The following is a 13,513-nucleotide window of genomic DNA, read 5'->3' as shown; positions in this document are numbered from 1 at the left end:
CTCTGCTTCATGTTATTCAGCCAATTCTGTATCAATGCTGCTGCTGCCCCTTTTATTCCATGGGCTTCAATCTTGATGACAAGCGTATTATGCGGCACTGTATCAAACGCCTTTTGAAAGTCCATACACACCACATCAACCGAATGGTCCTCATCGACCCTCTCTGTTACCTTGTCAAAAAACTGTATCAAGTTAGTTAAACACGATTTGCCTTTAACAAATCCGTGCTGGCTTTCCCTCATCCTTGTCCAAGTGACTGCTAATTCTATCCCGGATTATCGTTGCTAGAACTTTCCCCACTACCGAGGTTAAACTGACTGGTCTGTAGATGCTGGGTTTTATCATTCACCCTTTCTTGAACAAGAATGTAACATTTGCAATTCTCCAGTCCTCTGGCATCACCCCCATACCAAGGGATGTTTGGAAGATTATGGCCAGTACCTCTGCAATTTCCACCGTTACTTCCCCTAGCAAAGTAGGATGCATCCCATCCGGACCAGGTGACGTTTCTACTTTAAGTACAGACAGCCTTTCAAGTACCTCCTCTTTATGAATTTTTCGCCAATCCAGTATCTCAACGACATCTTCCTTTACTGACATTCTGGCAGCATTTTCTTCCTTGGTAAAGACAGATGCAAAGTATTTATTTGGTGCCTCCGCCAAGCCCACTGCCTCCTACTGCTACTTGCTCACTCTATCCTGGGCCAGTGGTGCAATGGATAACGCATTTGACTAAAAATCACAAGATTATAAGTTCGACTCCAATCAGGCTTGGATTTTTTTTTGCAAACTGTGCATTATTTTATGGCCTTCAATACCTTGTAAGCTGTCCTACTTGCTGGTGCTGCCTGGCTGCATACCTGGTAAGTGCCTTCTTAGTGCAGCAAGCAGTGCATCAGTGTCATAATTTGAAAGTCCTGAATTCAATCTTCAGAGAAGACATCAAGGATTACGAAGCTTTTTTTTTCCATCTCTCACCTCATCTTTCCATCTTTGCTGCAGAGCAAAATCAAGAACTTTTGCTTACTGCAGCCCATCAAAAGATTTGCTGCCCCTTGACCTCTCTGTACCCAAACACACAGCGAAGTTTAGGAAATACATGGGCTATGGACTCACTGACAACACTCTTGTTTCTGTATAATTGCACCAAGACAAACGGTGAGTGGAGAATATAATCAATGATCCCACTACTTCTCACATGCTAAGTGACAGCTTTACCAGTTGAGCTAATTCCTCGTTTGCTGTTTGTAAATCGTCCTTCACAGTTCCCGCCTCGCACTCGCCTCCAAGCTGCTCCACGACCAGCAGAGAAATCTTGATTTGGGTTGCCGCTCCTTGAATATATTAAATACTTTGCTCCAATCGGCGGTGTCGAGCATCAGCAAGTGAGGAACAGCAGAACGGGAAGCCGCAGTAATCATGAATGATGCTGAGAAGAGCCCGAGCCTGCGGAAGGAAGACGAGGTCACCGGAAAGCAACAGCCGCCCGAGCTTGAGGGAGCAGCGTGAGCCCTGACTGACTGACTGATCGAAGACCTTTTTGCCTGAAATTGAGGGCGATTTGAAGTGTTGCTGCTCAAAGGCACTCCCTGCTGGTGAGCAGAGGGAAATGCTCGAGTGAAACAGCCGTGCTCGGGCAGAAACAGAAAGCTTTCAGGTTTGAGAAAGGAAAAGTGGTGTCCTGTGACTCAGTGGCAACATGTTAATCTGGGAGGTGCCTGTCAAGTTCAGAGAGCGACCTTGAGGTAATTGCTGCTTATTCCAAAAGCACACTCACTCCTTCGAGCCGGAATTGAACCAGCGACCTAAGGATTACTTCAATTGTTTAATTCACTGCAGTCCTCCGCTCTACCAGCTGAGCTATCCAAGGGAAGTGATACAAAAAATTGTCTTTGGTGATTGTTCACCGTGCGCCTGTTGACATGTTCAGACTCGTGGAGTCCGGTGCTGATCGAAGACTTCTTTTGCCTGAAAGTGAGAGCTGAGTGTTTTGAAGTATTGCTGCTCAAAAGCACTCCCTGCTGGTGAGCAGAGGCAAAACAGCCTTGTTTGGGCAGACACAGAAAGTTTTAAAGTTTGAGAAAGGAAAAGAGGCGTCCTGTGCCTTCATGGCAATATGTTAATCTGCACGTTGCGTGTAAAGTTAAGAGAGTGACCTTGAACTAATTGCTGCTTATTGCAAAATCACGCGTACTCCTTCGAGCAGGAATTGAACAAATGATGTAAGGGTGCCTTTGTCTTATTTTCCGCGACAGTCTTGTCACTCTGCCAGCTGAGATATCAATGGGAAGCAGCAAAAATGTTTCACTTTGGCGATTGTTCACCGTGCACCTTTGACACAACCGGACTCGTGGATTCCAGTGCTCATGACTGAGGCTGACTCGGTACCTGCTCATACCGCAGCGCTGTGGAAGTGTGAGCTGCTCCGTGTTCTCCACAGCCTGGGCCAGTGACACAATGAATAATGTGACTGATTATTGATCTGGATATTGTGGGTTCAAGTTTACGGAGGGTGTAAAGTGGAAGGCCGGGCCTGGAGAGCATTGGAATAGTCGAGTCTAGAGATAAACAAAGGCATGGATGAGGGTTTCAGCAGCAGAACATCAATCTGGCAGTTGAGATTTGTTTCTGCTGATGTTAATAACCGCTATAACTGGGCTGAAATTCAATATTCTGGATCTATGTCAAATAAATCAACTTTATTTCAAACAGAATGGGTCAATTACTTGATGAATTCAAGGTAAGAGACTAATTGATGTCCTAATTACCGATTATTATGCCTTTTCTCCTTTCTCACTGTAGATTAATTCAGTTCTCATACCTTCAATTACTCTCATGGCCAAGTCCCAGTTCCCCGGTCCTTCCCGAGTGCCTCTCCCAGCCTTGGGATCCAGGGAAGGTATCGGTAATGTACCCGGGATCACTAAACACAAAACCCAGTCTGTGAATCACTTTCAGCTACTGGACTTATCGTGTGTCCCACAGCATCTCTCTCACCTTCGATGCGTGAATAGAGCATCAGGCCTGGAAATCTCGTCTTCAATTTAAATCCACTCTGCAAATGTATTTAACAAAATACAAACAAGTAAACACATCACGGCCCAATAATCCAACACTAAATTCAAAGGAGTAAGTCTGTTATCAAACTCCTTGAGTGGACAGAATAAAGAAAAATCCCAACTCTAAGATCCCCTCGAATCCTTTGCAAATACCTTTCAAATCTTGACAATAATCAACAAGTCTAATTTAATGTTGACCTTTATCTTGAGTGGGGTTGGAATACAGAAGTGATGCTTCAGTTGTAAAGAACCTTGGTCAGACCCCATCTGGAGAACAGGGCACCGAACCTAAGGAGGGATAAATCGGCCTTGGGAAAGATACAGTGCAGATTCACCAGAATGACGCCGGGATTAAAAGGATTAAATTATGAGGACGGGTTGCATAAACTTGGTTTTTATTCCAATGAGTTTAAAACATTGAGATGTGATCTCATCGAGATGATTAAAATAATAAAGGGATTCAATAAGGTAGATACAGAGAAATGTTTTAATCTGGAGGAGGAATCCAGAACAAGAGGGCATAAGAAATAGGAGCATGAGTGGGCCATACGGCCCCTCGAGCCTGCTCTGCCATTCAGTAAGTACATGGCTGATCTTCTACCTTAACTCCACTTTCCTGCCTGATTCCTTGAGTCCTTCTGTGTCCAAAAATCTCTCGATCTCATTCTTGTATATATTCAACGTCTGAGCGTCCACAGCCCTCTGGGGTGGAGAATTCCAAAAATTCACCACCTTCTGAGTGAAGAAATTTTTCCTTATCTCTGTCCTAAATGGCAGATCCCTTATCCTGAGACTATGCCTCCTAGTTCGAGACTCTCCAGCCAGGGGAAACAGCCTCTCAGCATCTACCCTGTCAAGCCCTCTAAGAATTTTAGACGTGTCAATTAGATCACCTCTCATTCTTCTAAATTCCAGAGATTATAGGGCCATTCTGTTCAATCTCTCCTCACACAACAACCATCTCATCCCAGGAATCAATCCAGTGAACCTTTGTGGCACCCCCTCGAAGGCAAGTATATCCTTCCTCCGGTCAGGAGACCAAAACTGTGCGCTGTACTCCAGGTGTGGTCTCACCAAAGCCCCATATAATTGCAGCAAGACTTCCTTACTCTTATACTCCAACCCACTTGCAATAAAGGCCAACATTCCATTTGCTTTCCTAATTGTTTGCTGTACCTGCATATTAACTTCATGTGATCCGTGTACAAGGACACCCAAAACCCTCTGAACAACAGCATTTCTTAGTCTCTCACCTTTTAAAAAAATATTCTGCTTTTCTATTCTTCCCATCAAAGTGAATAATTTCACATTTCCCCACATGATACTCCATCTGCCAACTTCTTGATGATCTTAACATTAGAGCGAGGTCATTTATGAGCAAAATAAGATAGTAATTTTTCACACAAATGGTGGTGGAAATCATAAACTCACTTCCCCGAAAGGCTGTGGATGCTGGGGCTCGATTGAAATGTTCAATATTGAGATTGATGGGTTTGTGTTGTGTGAGGGTTGAAAGGGATCTGGAGCTTTAATCTGATCAACAAGCCTCCTGTCCGGCATCTTCTCAAACACTTTTTAACAATCCATCTTCACAACCTCCATTGCATTTTATCCCCACACTGTGTTATTCCCTCCAATAATCCCTGCTGTCTGTCCTGAATTAATCCATTTCATTCCCAATGTTGAAATCTTTGCTCCACCCACTCGGTTCCATCGGTTTTTCGCCACAACACAAAGGGCCAGTTTTCCCCAAGAGTTTCACACCAATCAGCTTTCAAAATGAGGCAGAGTTTCAGCCAATGAGGGAGATCCGGGCTCAGCCCCGCCCACTCGGTGCCGCAAGTCCCGCCCCTCACACACTCCCATTGGTTGGAGGACCAACCGCCCGCTCGGTCCTCCAGTCCCTCTCCGCTCTTCCTATTGGTCCGGAGCTCCCGTCAATCACCCGGGCAGTGTGAGCTGAGCATGCGCGGCGGGCGGGGAGTGAGGCCGAGATCGTGTCCGCAACAGGTGAGAGATGGGCGGGGGGAGCGGGTTAATAAACCCCGGGGGAGGGGGCGGGGGCTTCACAAACCCCGAGTGCGGCCCCGGGCCCGAATATCAAACAGTGAACATTCTCCTCTCTCTCTCTACACTCCGGGGGCTCCGGTTTAGATCAGACCCGAAACTCAACACACGGCCCGCGGCCTCCGAGCATGCGCAGAGTCAGCGTCAAACCTCGTGACTCATCGAATCAGGGAGCGTCTGTAAATGAAGGAGAAATGGTGATCGGTCGGGGAGCGTCTGTTAATGAAGGAAAAATGGTGATGGGTCAGGGAGCGTCTGTAAATGAAGGAGAAATGGAGATCGGTCAGGGAGCGTCTGTAAATGAAGGGGAAATGGTGATGGGTCAGGGAGAGTCTGTAAATGAAGCAGAAGTGGTGCTCGGTCAGGGAGAGTCTGTAAATGAAGGAGAAATGGAGATCAGTTAGGGCACGTCGGTAAATGAAGGAGAAATGGTGATCGGTCAGGGAGCGTCTGTAAATGAAGGAGAAATGTTGATCGGTCAGGGAGCGTCTGGAAATGAAGGAGAAATGGTGAACGGTCAGGGAGCGTCTGGAAATGAAGGAGAAATGGTGAACGGTCAGGGAGCGTCTGGAAATGAAGGAACAATGGAGATCAGTTAGGGAGCGTCTGTAAATGAAGGAGAAGTGGTGCTCGGTCAGGGAGCGTCTGTAAATGAAGGAGAAATGGAGATCAGTTCGGGCACGTCGGTAAATGAAGGAGAAATGGTGATCAGTCAGGCATCGTCTGTAAATGATGGAGAAATGTGGATCGGTCAGGGAGCATCTGTAAATGAAAGAGAAATGGTGAAGGTCAGGGAGTCTGCAAATGAAGGGGAACTGGTGATCGGTCAGGAAGCATCTGCAAATGAAGGAGAAATGGTGATTGGTCAGGAATTGTTTGTAAATGAAGGAGAAATGTTGAATGTCAGGGAGAGTCTGTAAATGAGGAAGAAAACATGACGGTTCATAAGAACATAAGAAATAGGAGCAGGAGTAGGCTGTACGCCCCCTTGAGCCTGCTCTGCCATTCAACAAGATCAAGGCTGATCTTCGACCTCAACTTCACTTTACTGCCCGATCCCCATATCCCTTGATTCCCTTCGAGTCCAAAAATCTATCGATCTGAGCCTTGCAAATACTCAACGACTGACCATTCACAGCCCTTTGAGGTAGAGAATTCCAAAGATTTACAACCCTCTGAGTGAAGAAATTCCTCCTCTTCTCAGTCCTAAATGGCCGACCCCTTATCCTGAGACTATGCCCCTAGTTCTGCACTCTCCAGCCAGGGGAAACATCCTCTCAGTATCTACCCTCTCAAGCCCTCTCCGAATCTTATAAGTTTCAATGAAATCACGTCTCATTCTTCCAAACTCCAGAGAGAATGAATTAGCCCATTTTACTCAATCTCTCCTCATTGGACAACCCTCTAATCCCAGGAATCAATCTAGTGAACCTTTGCTGCACCGGCTCCAAGGCAAGTATATCCTTCCTTAGATAAGGAGAGCACAACTGTACACATTACTCCAGATGTGGTCTCACCAAAGCCCTGTACAATTGCAACAAGACTTCCTTATTCTTCTACTCCAACCCCCTTGCAATAAATTCCAACATTCCAGTTGCCTTCCGAATTGCTTGCTGTACCTGCATGTTATCTTTCGGTGTTTCTTGTACGAGGACATCCAATCTCTCTGAACACCAACATTTAATCATTTCTCACCATTTAAAAAAAATTCTGTTTTTCTATTCTTCCTACCAAAGTGAATAACCTCACATTTCCCCACATTATACTCTATCTGCCACCTTCTTGCCCACTCACTTAACCTGTCTATATCCCTTTGCAGACTCTTTGTCCTCCTCACAGCTTACTTTCCCATCTAGTTTTATATCATCAGCAAACTTGGATACTTTACACTCAGTCCCATCATCGAAGTCAATGATATATATTGTAAATAGCTGAGGCCCAAGCACTGATCCTTGCAGCACCCCACTAGTTACACGTCTCGGTCATTAATATATATCAAAAAGAGGCATGGTCCTAATACCAATCCCTGCGGAACTTCACTGTATACTTCCTTCCAGTCTGTAAAACAATGGTTCACCACTGCTCTCTGCATTCTGTCTCTCCGCCAATTTTGTATCCATGCTGCCATGGGCTTCAATTTTACCAACAGGTCCATTCGGTGGTACTTTACCAAACGCCTTTTAAATGTCCGTTTACACAACATCGAGTGCACGACCCTCATCAACCCTCTCCGTTATTTCATTGAAGAACTCAATCAAATTAGTCAGACATGATTTTACTTTTAACAAATCTATATTGACTGTCATTTATTAACTCACGTTCTTCCAAGTGAGAATTAATTTTGTCCCGGATTCTGGTCTCGAGAAGTTTCCCACCACCGACGTTAGGCTGACTGGCCTGTAATTGCCGGGTTTATCCCTCTCCCATATTCTTGAACAGGGGTGTAACACTTGCAATCCTCCAGTCCTCAGACACCACTCCCATACCAAGGAGGATTGGAAGATTGTGGTCAGAGCCTCCGCTATCTACACCCTGACTTCCCTCAGTAATCTAGGAGGCATCACATCTGGACCGAAAGACTTTTTTACTTTGAGCACTGCCAATCTTTTAAGTACCTCCTCTTTATCTATTTTTATCGTCTTCAATATCACTACGACCTCCTCCTTTACTGTACAATGGCAGAATCCTCTTCTCTGGTGAAGACGGATGTAAAGTATTCATTTAGTGCCTCAGCTATGCCCTCTGCCTCCACAAAAAGATCTCCTTTTTTGTCCCTAATCGACCCCACCCTTCCTTTGACTCCCATTTTACTGTTTGTATGTTTATAAAAGACTTTTGGATTCCCTTTTATGTTAACCACCAATCTATTCTCATACTCTCTCTTTGCACCTCTTATTCCCTTTTTTAGATCTCCTCTGTACTTTCTTGGTTCACGACTATATTATGAACCTTACATTCGTCATAAGCCTCATTTTTCTGTTTCATTTTAATCTCTATCTCTTTCGTCATCCAGGGAGCTCGAGCTTTGGATGCCCTTCCTTTCTCCCCCGTGGGGATCTGTCTGCTCTGTACCTGAACCAACTCCTCCTTCAAGGCCTCCCATTGTTCAATTACTGTTTTGTTGCCAATTTTTGATTCCAATCCACCTGGGCAAGATCCCTTTTTAACTCACTGGAATTAGCCCTCCTCCAGTTAAGTATTTTCACATTTGATTGTTCCTTGTCCTTTCCAGAACTATTCTAAACCTAATGAGATTATGATCACTGCTGCCCCACTGAAACATACTCCACCTGCCCCACTTCATTCTCCACACCCAGCCCACTGCTGTACTCCCAGTCACTCTCTCCCAGTCACTCTCTCCCAGTCACTCTCTCCCAGTCACTCTATCCCAGTCACTCTCACACTCTCCCACATTCGCTCTCCCACATTCGCTCTCACATTCACCCTCTCACATTCACCCTCTCACATTCACCCTCTCATGCACTGTCACATTCGCTCTCTCACATTCGCTGTCTCGCATTCGCCCTCTCGCATTCGCCCTCTCGCATTCGCTCTCTCGCATTCGCCCTCTCGCATTCGCCCTCTCGCATTCGCCCTCTCGCATTCGCCCTCTCACATTCCCACTCTCACATTCGCCCTCTCACATTCGCCCTCTCACATTCACCCTCTCACATTCGCTCTCTCACATTCCCACTCTCTCATTCACCCTCTCACATGCGCTCTCTCACTTTCACTCTCACATTCACCCTCTCACATTCGCCCTTTCACATTCACCCTCTCACATTCGCCCTCTCACATTCGCCCTCTCACATTCACTCTCTCACATTCACTCTCTCACATTCACTCTCTCACATTCACTCTCTCACATTCACTCTCTCACGCCCTCTCACATTCGCCCTCTCACATTCGCCCTCTCACATTCGCCCTCTCACATTCACCCTCTCACATTCGCCCTCTCACATTCGCCATCTCACGCACTCTCACATTCGCCCTCTCACGTTCGCCCTCTCACGTTCGCCCTCTCACGTTCGCCCTCTCACGTTCACTCTCTCACATTCACTCTCTCACGCCCTCTCACATTCGCCCTCTCACATTCGCTCTCTCACATTCGCTCTCTCACATTCACTCTCTCACATTCACTCTCTCACATTCACTCTCTCACGCCCTCTCACATTCGCCCTCTCACATTCGCCCTCTCACATTCGCCCTCTCACATTCGCCCTCTCACATTCACTCTCTCACATTCACTCTCTCACATTCACTCTCTCACGCACTGTCACATTCGCCCTCTCACATTCACTCTCTCACATTCGCCCTCTCACATTCGCCCTCTCACATTCGCCCTCTCACATTCGCCCTCTCACATTCGCCCTCTCACATTCGCCCTCTCACATTCGCCCTCTCACATTCACTCTCTCACATTCGCCCTCTCACATTCGCTCTCTCACATTCACCCTCTCACGCACTCTCACATTCACTCTCTCACATTCACCCTCTCACATTCGCTCTCTCACATTCGCCCTCTCACATTCGCACTCTCACATTCGCTCTCTCACATTCACCCTCTCACATTCACCCTCTCACATTCACCCTCTCACATTCACCCTCTCACGCACTCTCACATTCACTCTCTCACATTCACCCTCTCACATTCGCTCTCTCACATTCGCCCTCTCACATTCGCACTCTCTCATTCACCCTCTCACATTCGCCCTCTCACATTCGCCCTCTCACATTCGCCCTCTCACGTTCACTCTCTCACATTCACTCTCTCACGCCCTCTCACATTCGCCCTCTCACATTCGCTCTCTCACATTCACTCTCTCACATTCACTCTCTCACATTCACTCTCTCACGTCCCCTCTCACATTCGCCCTCTCACATTCGCCCTCTCACACTACGCCTCTCATCACATTTCTCTTCACATTCACTCTCGCACATTCACCTCTACGCACAGTCCACTCACACCTATCCCCTCTCACATTCTGCCCTCTCACATTCGCACTCTCACATTCGCCCTCTCACATTCACCCACTCACATACGCACTCTCACATACTCCAATCACTCACACATTCCACCTCTCACATTCCCCTCACATCGCTCTCACATTCCCTCTCACAATTCACCACACTCACACACTCACCACTCTCACACATTCTCCACACCCATTCACCATCAATCACAATCACACCCTCACATCACCCTCTCACCCACTCCACAACCACTCACACACCATCTCACATCACCCCTTCACATCACCCCACTTCACATCCATCACCCATCACACTATCACTCAACTCACCTCAACTCACACCCCAAACACACCATCAACCCCACACCAACCCAATCCCCACACCCAGCTCACATCACCCACACCACATCCCCAACCACACTCATCACAACCTCACACTCCATTCACCCTCTCTACATTCACTCTCACAACCCCAACCCCTCACACCACACTCCCTCCATCACCCACTCCACAACCCCCTCCCCAAATTCACACCTACCACACCCTCCAACATTCACCCTCTCACAATCCTCAACCACAACCCATCTCACCACATTCGACCTCAACACTCACCACAACTCACACCTCTCAACTCACCATCATACACTCAACATTCCCCTCTCACATTCACCCTCACATCCTCACACACTCCCAATCCCTCTCACATTCACACTCACATTCACCATCTCACATCCACTCTCACAATCTCCCCAGCCTCATATCCACTCTCACATTCGCCCCCCACATCTCACACTCAATCTCCTCATCACATTCGCCCTCTCACATCGCTCCCCTCACATTCGCCCCCTCACATTCGCCCCCTCACATTCTCCCTCTCACATTCACCCTCTCGCGTTCGCCCTCTCACATTCGCCCTCTCACATTCGCCCTCTCACATTCGCCCTCTCACATTCACTCTCTCACATTCGCTCTCTCACATTCGCTCTCTCACATTCACTCTCTCACATTCCCTGTCTCACATTCGCTCTCTCACATTCGCCCTCTCACATTCACTCTCTCACATTCACTCTCTCACATTCCCTCTCTCACATTCGCCCTCTCACATTCGCCCTCTCACATTCACTCTCTCACATTCACCCTCTCACATTCACTCTCTCACATTCGCTCTCTCACATTCGCCCTCTCACATTCGCCCTCTCACATTCGCCCTCTCACATTCGCCCTCTCACATTCGCCCTCTCACATTCGCCCTCTCACATTCGCCCTCTCACATTCACTCTCTCACATTCGCCCTCTCACATTCGCTCTCTCACATTCACCCTCTCACGCACTCTCACATTCACTCTCTCACATTCACCCTCTCACATTCGCTCTCTCACATTCGCTCTCTCACATTCGCCCTCTCACATTCGCCCTCTCACATTCACCCTCTCACATTCGCTCTCTCACATTCGCTCTCTCACATTCACCCTCTCACATTCGCTCTCTCACATTCACCCTCTCACATTCACCCTCTCACATTCGCTCTCTCACATTCGCTCTCTCACATTCGCTCTCTCACATTCACCCTCTCACATTCACCCTCTCACATTCGCTCTCTCACATTCACCCTCTCACATTCACCCTCTCACATTCGCTCTCTCACATTCGCTCTCTCACATTCGCCCTCTCACATTCGCCCTCTCACATTCGCCCTCTCACATTCGCCCTCTCACGCACTCTCACATTCACCCTCTCACATTCGCTCTCTCACATTCGCTCTCTCACATTCGCTCTCTCACATTCGCTCTCTCACATTCGCCCTCTCACATTCACCCTCTCACTTTCACTCTCTCACGCACTCTCACATTCACTCGCTCATGCACTATCTCATTCACCCTCTCACATTCACTCTCTCACATTCACTCTCTCACATTCACCCTCTCACATTCAGCCTCTCACATTCGCCCTCTCACATTCGCTCTCTCACATTCACTCGCTCATGCACTGTCTCATTCACCCTCTCACATTCACTCTCTCACTTTCGCTCTCTCACATTCGCTCTCTCACACTCGCTCTCTCAGGCACTCTCACATTCCCTCTCTCACATTCGCTCTCTCACATTCGCTCTCTCACATTCGCTCTCTCACATTCGCTCTCTCACACTCGCTCTCTCAGGCACTCTCACATTCCCTCTCTCACATTCGCCCTCTCACATTCGCCCTCTCACATTCGCCCTCTCACATTCGCCCTCTCACATTCGCCCTCTCACATTCGCCCTCTCACATTCACCCTCTCACATTCACCCTCTCACGTTCGCCCTCTCACATTCACCCTTTCACATTCACCCTCTCACATTCACCCTCTCACATTCGCTCTCTCACATTCCCTCTCTCATATTCACCCTCTCACATTCCCTCTCTCACATTCACCCTCTCACATTCGCCCTCTCACATTCGCCCTCTCACATTCGCTCTCTCACATTCGCTCTCTCACATGCGCACTCTCACATTCGCTCTCACATTCGCTATCTCACATTCACCTGCTCACATTCACCCTCTCACATTCACCCTCTCACATTCACCCTCTCACATTCACCCTCTCACATTCACCCTCTCACATTCACCCTCTCACATTCACCCTCTCACATTCGCTCTCTCACATTCGCCCTCTCGCATTCACCCTCTCGCATTCACCCTCTCACGCACTCTCACATTCGCACTCTCACATTCCCTCTCTCACATTCCCTCTCTCACATTCCCTCTCTCACATTCCCTCTCTCACATTCGCACTCTCACATTCGCCCTCTCACATTCACTCTCTCACATTCACTCTCTCACATTCACCCTCTCACATTCGCCCTCTCACATTCGCCCTCTCACATTCGCCCTCTCACATTCCCTCTCTCACATTCCCTCTCTCACATTCCCTCTCTCACATTCCCTCTCTCACATTCCCTCTCTCACATTCGCCCTCTCACATTCGCCCTCTCACATTCACTCTCACAGTCACGCTCTCGCGCACTGTCACATTCGCTCTCTCACATTCACCCTCTCACATTCGCACTCGGACTCTCTCATTCGCTGTCTCACATTCGCGGTCTCACATTCACCCTCTCACATTCACTCTCTCACATTCACCCTCTCACATTCACTCTCTCACATTCGCCCTCTCTCATTCACCCTCTCACATTCGCCCTCTCACATTCGCCCTCTCACATTCGCCCTCTCACATTCACCCTCTCACGCACTCTCACATTCGCTCTCTCACATTCGCTCTCTCACATTCACCCTCTCACATTCACCCTCTCACATTCGCCCTCTCACATTCGCCCTCACATTCACCCTCTCACATTCACCCTCTCACATTCACTCCCTCACATTCGCCCTCTCACATTCACCCTCTCACATTCACCCTCTCTCACATTCGCCCTCT

The 13,513-nt window shown here is 47.9% G+C and overlaps 1 protein-coding gene and 1 non-coding gene across 2 annotated transcripts in view; one reads left to right on the top strand and one right to left on the bottom strand.

Annotated features, from left to right (window-relative positions):
- Positions 1 to 1,777: 1,777 nt before the first annotated feature.
- On the bottom strand, positions 1,778 to 1,870 carry trnac-gca (transfer RNA cysteine (anticodon GCA)). The gene is made up of 2 exons: positions 1,834 to 1,870; positions 1,778 to 1,813 (listed from the first exon to the last, which is right to left on the bottom strand). It is a non-coding gene; the product is annotated as a tRNA-Cys (tRNA).
- A 3,145-nt stretch (positions 1,871 to 5,015) lies between these two features.
- LOC137336097 (zinc finger protein 271-like) overlaps positions 5,016 to 13,513 on the top strand; it is a gene marked incomplete at its 3' end in the record, with an annotated part of 57,988 nt that continues 49,490 nt past the window's right edge. Inside the window, exon 1 of the mRNA XM_068001586.1 lies at positions 5,016 to 5,069. The remainder of the gene's footprint in view (positions 5,070 to 13,513) is intronic.

The sequence above is a fragment of the Heptranchias perlo genome, chromosome 20, assembly GCF_035084215.1.
Source record: "Heptranchias perlo isolate sHepPer1 chromosome 20, sHepPer1.hap1, whole genome shotgun sequence".
In the NCBI taxonomy this organism is placed as follows: Eukaryota; Metazoa; Chordata; class Chondrichthyes; order Hexanchiformes; family Hexanchidae; genus Heptranchias; species Heptranchias perlo.
The sequence above is the reverse complement of the archived record's forward strand: the minus strand, read 5'-3'. Positions and strand labels throughout refer to the sequence as shown.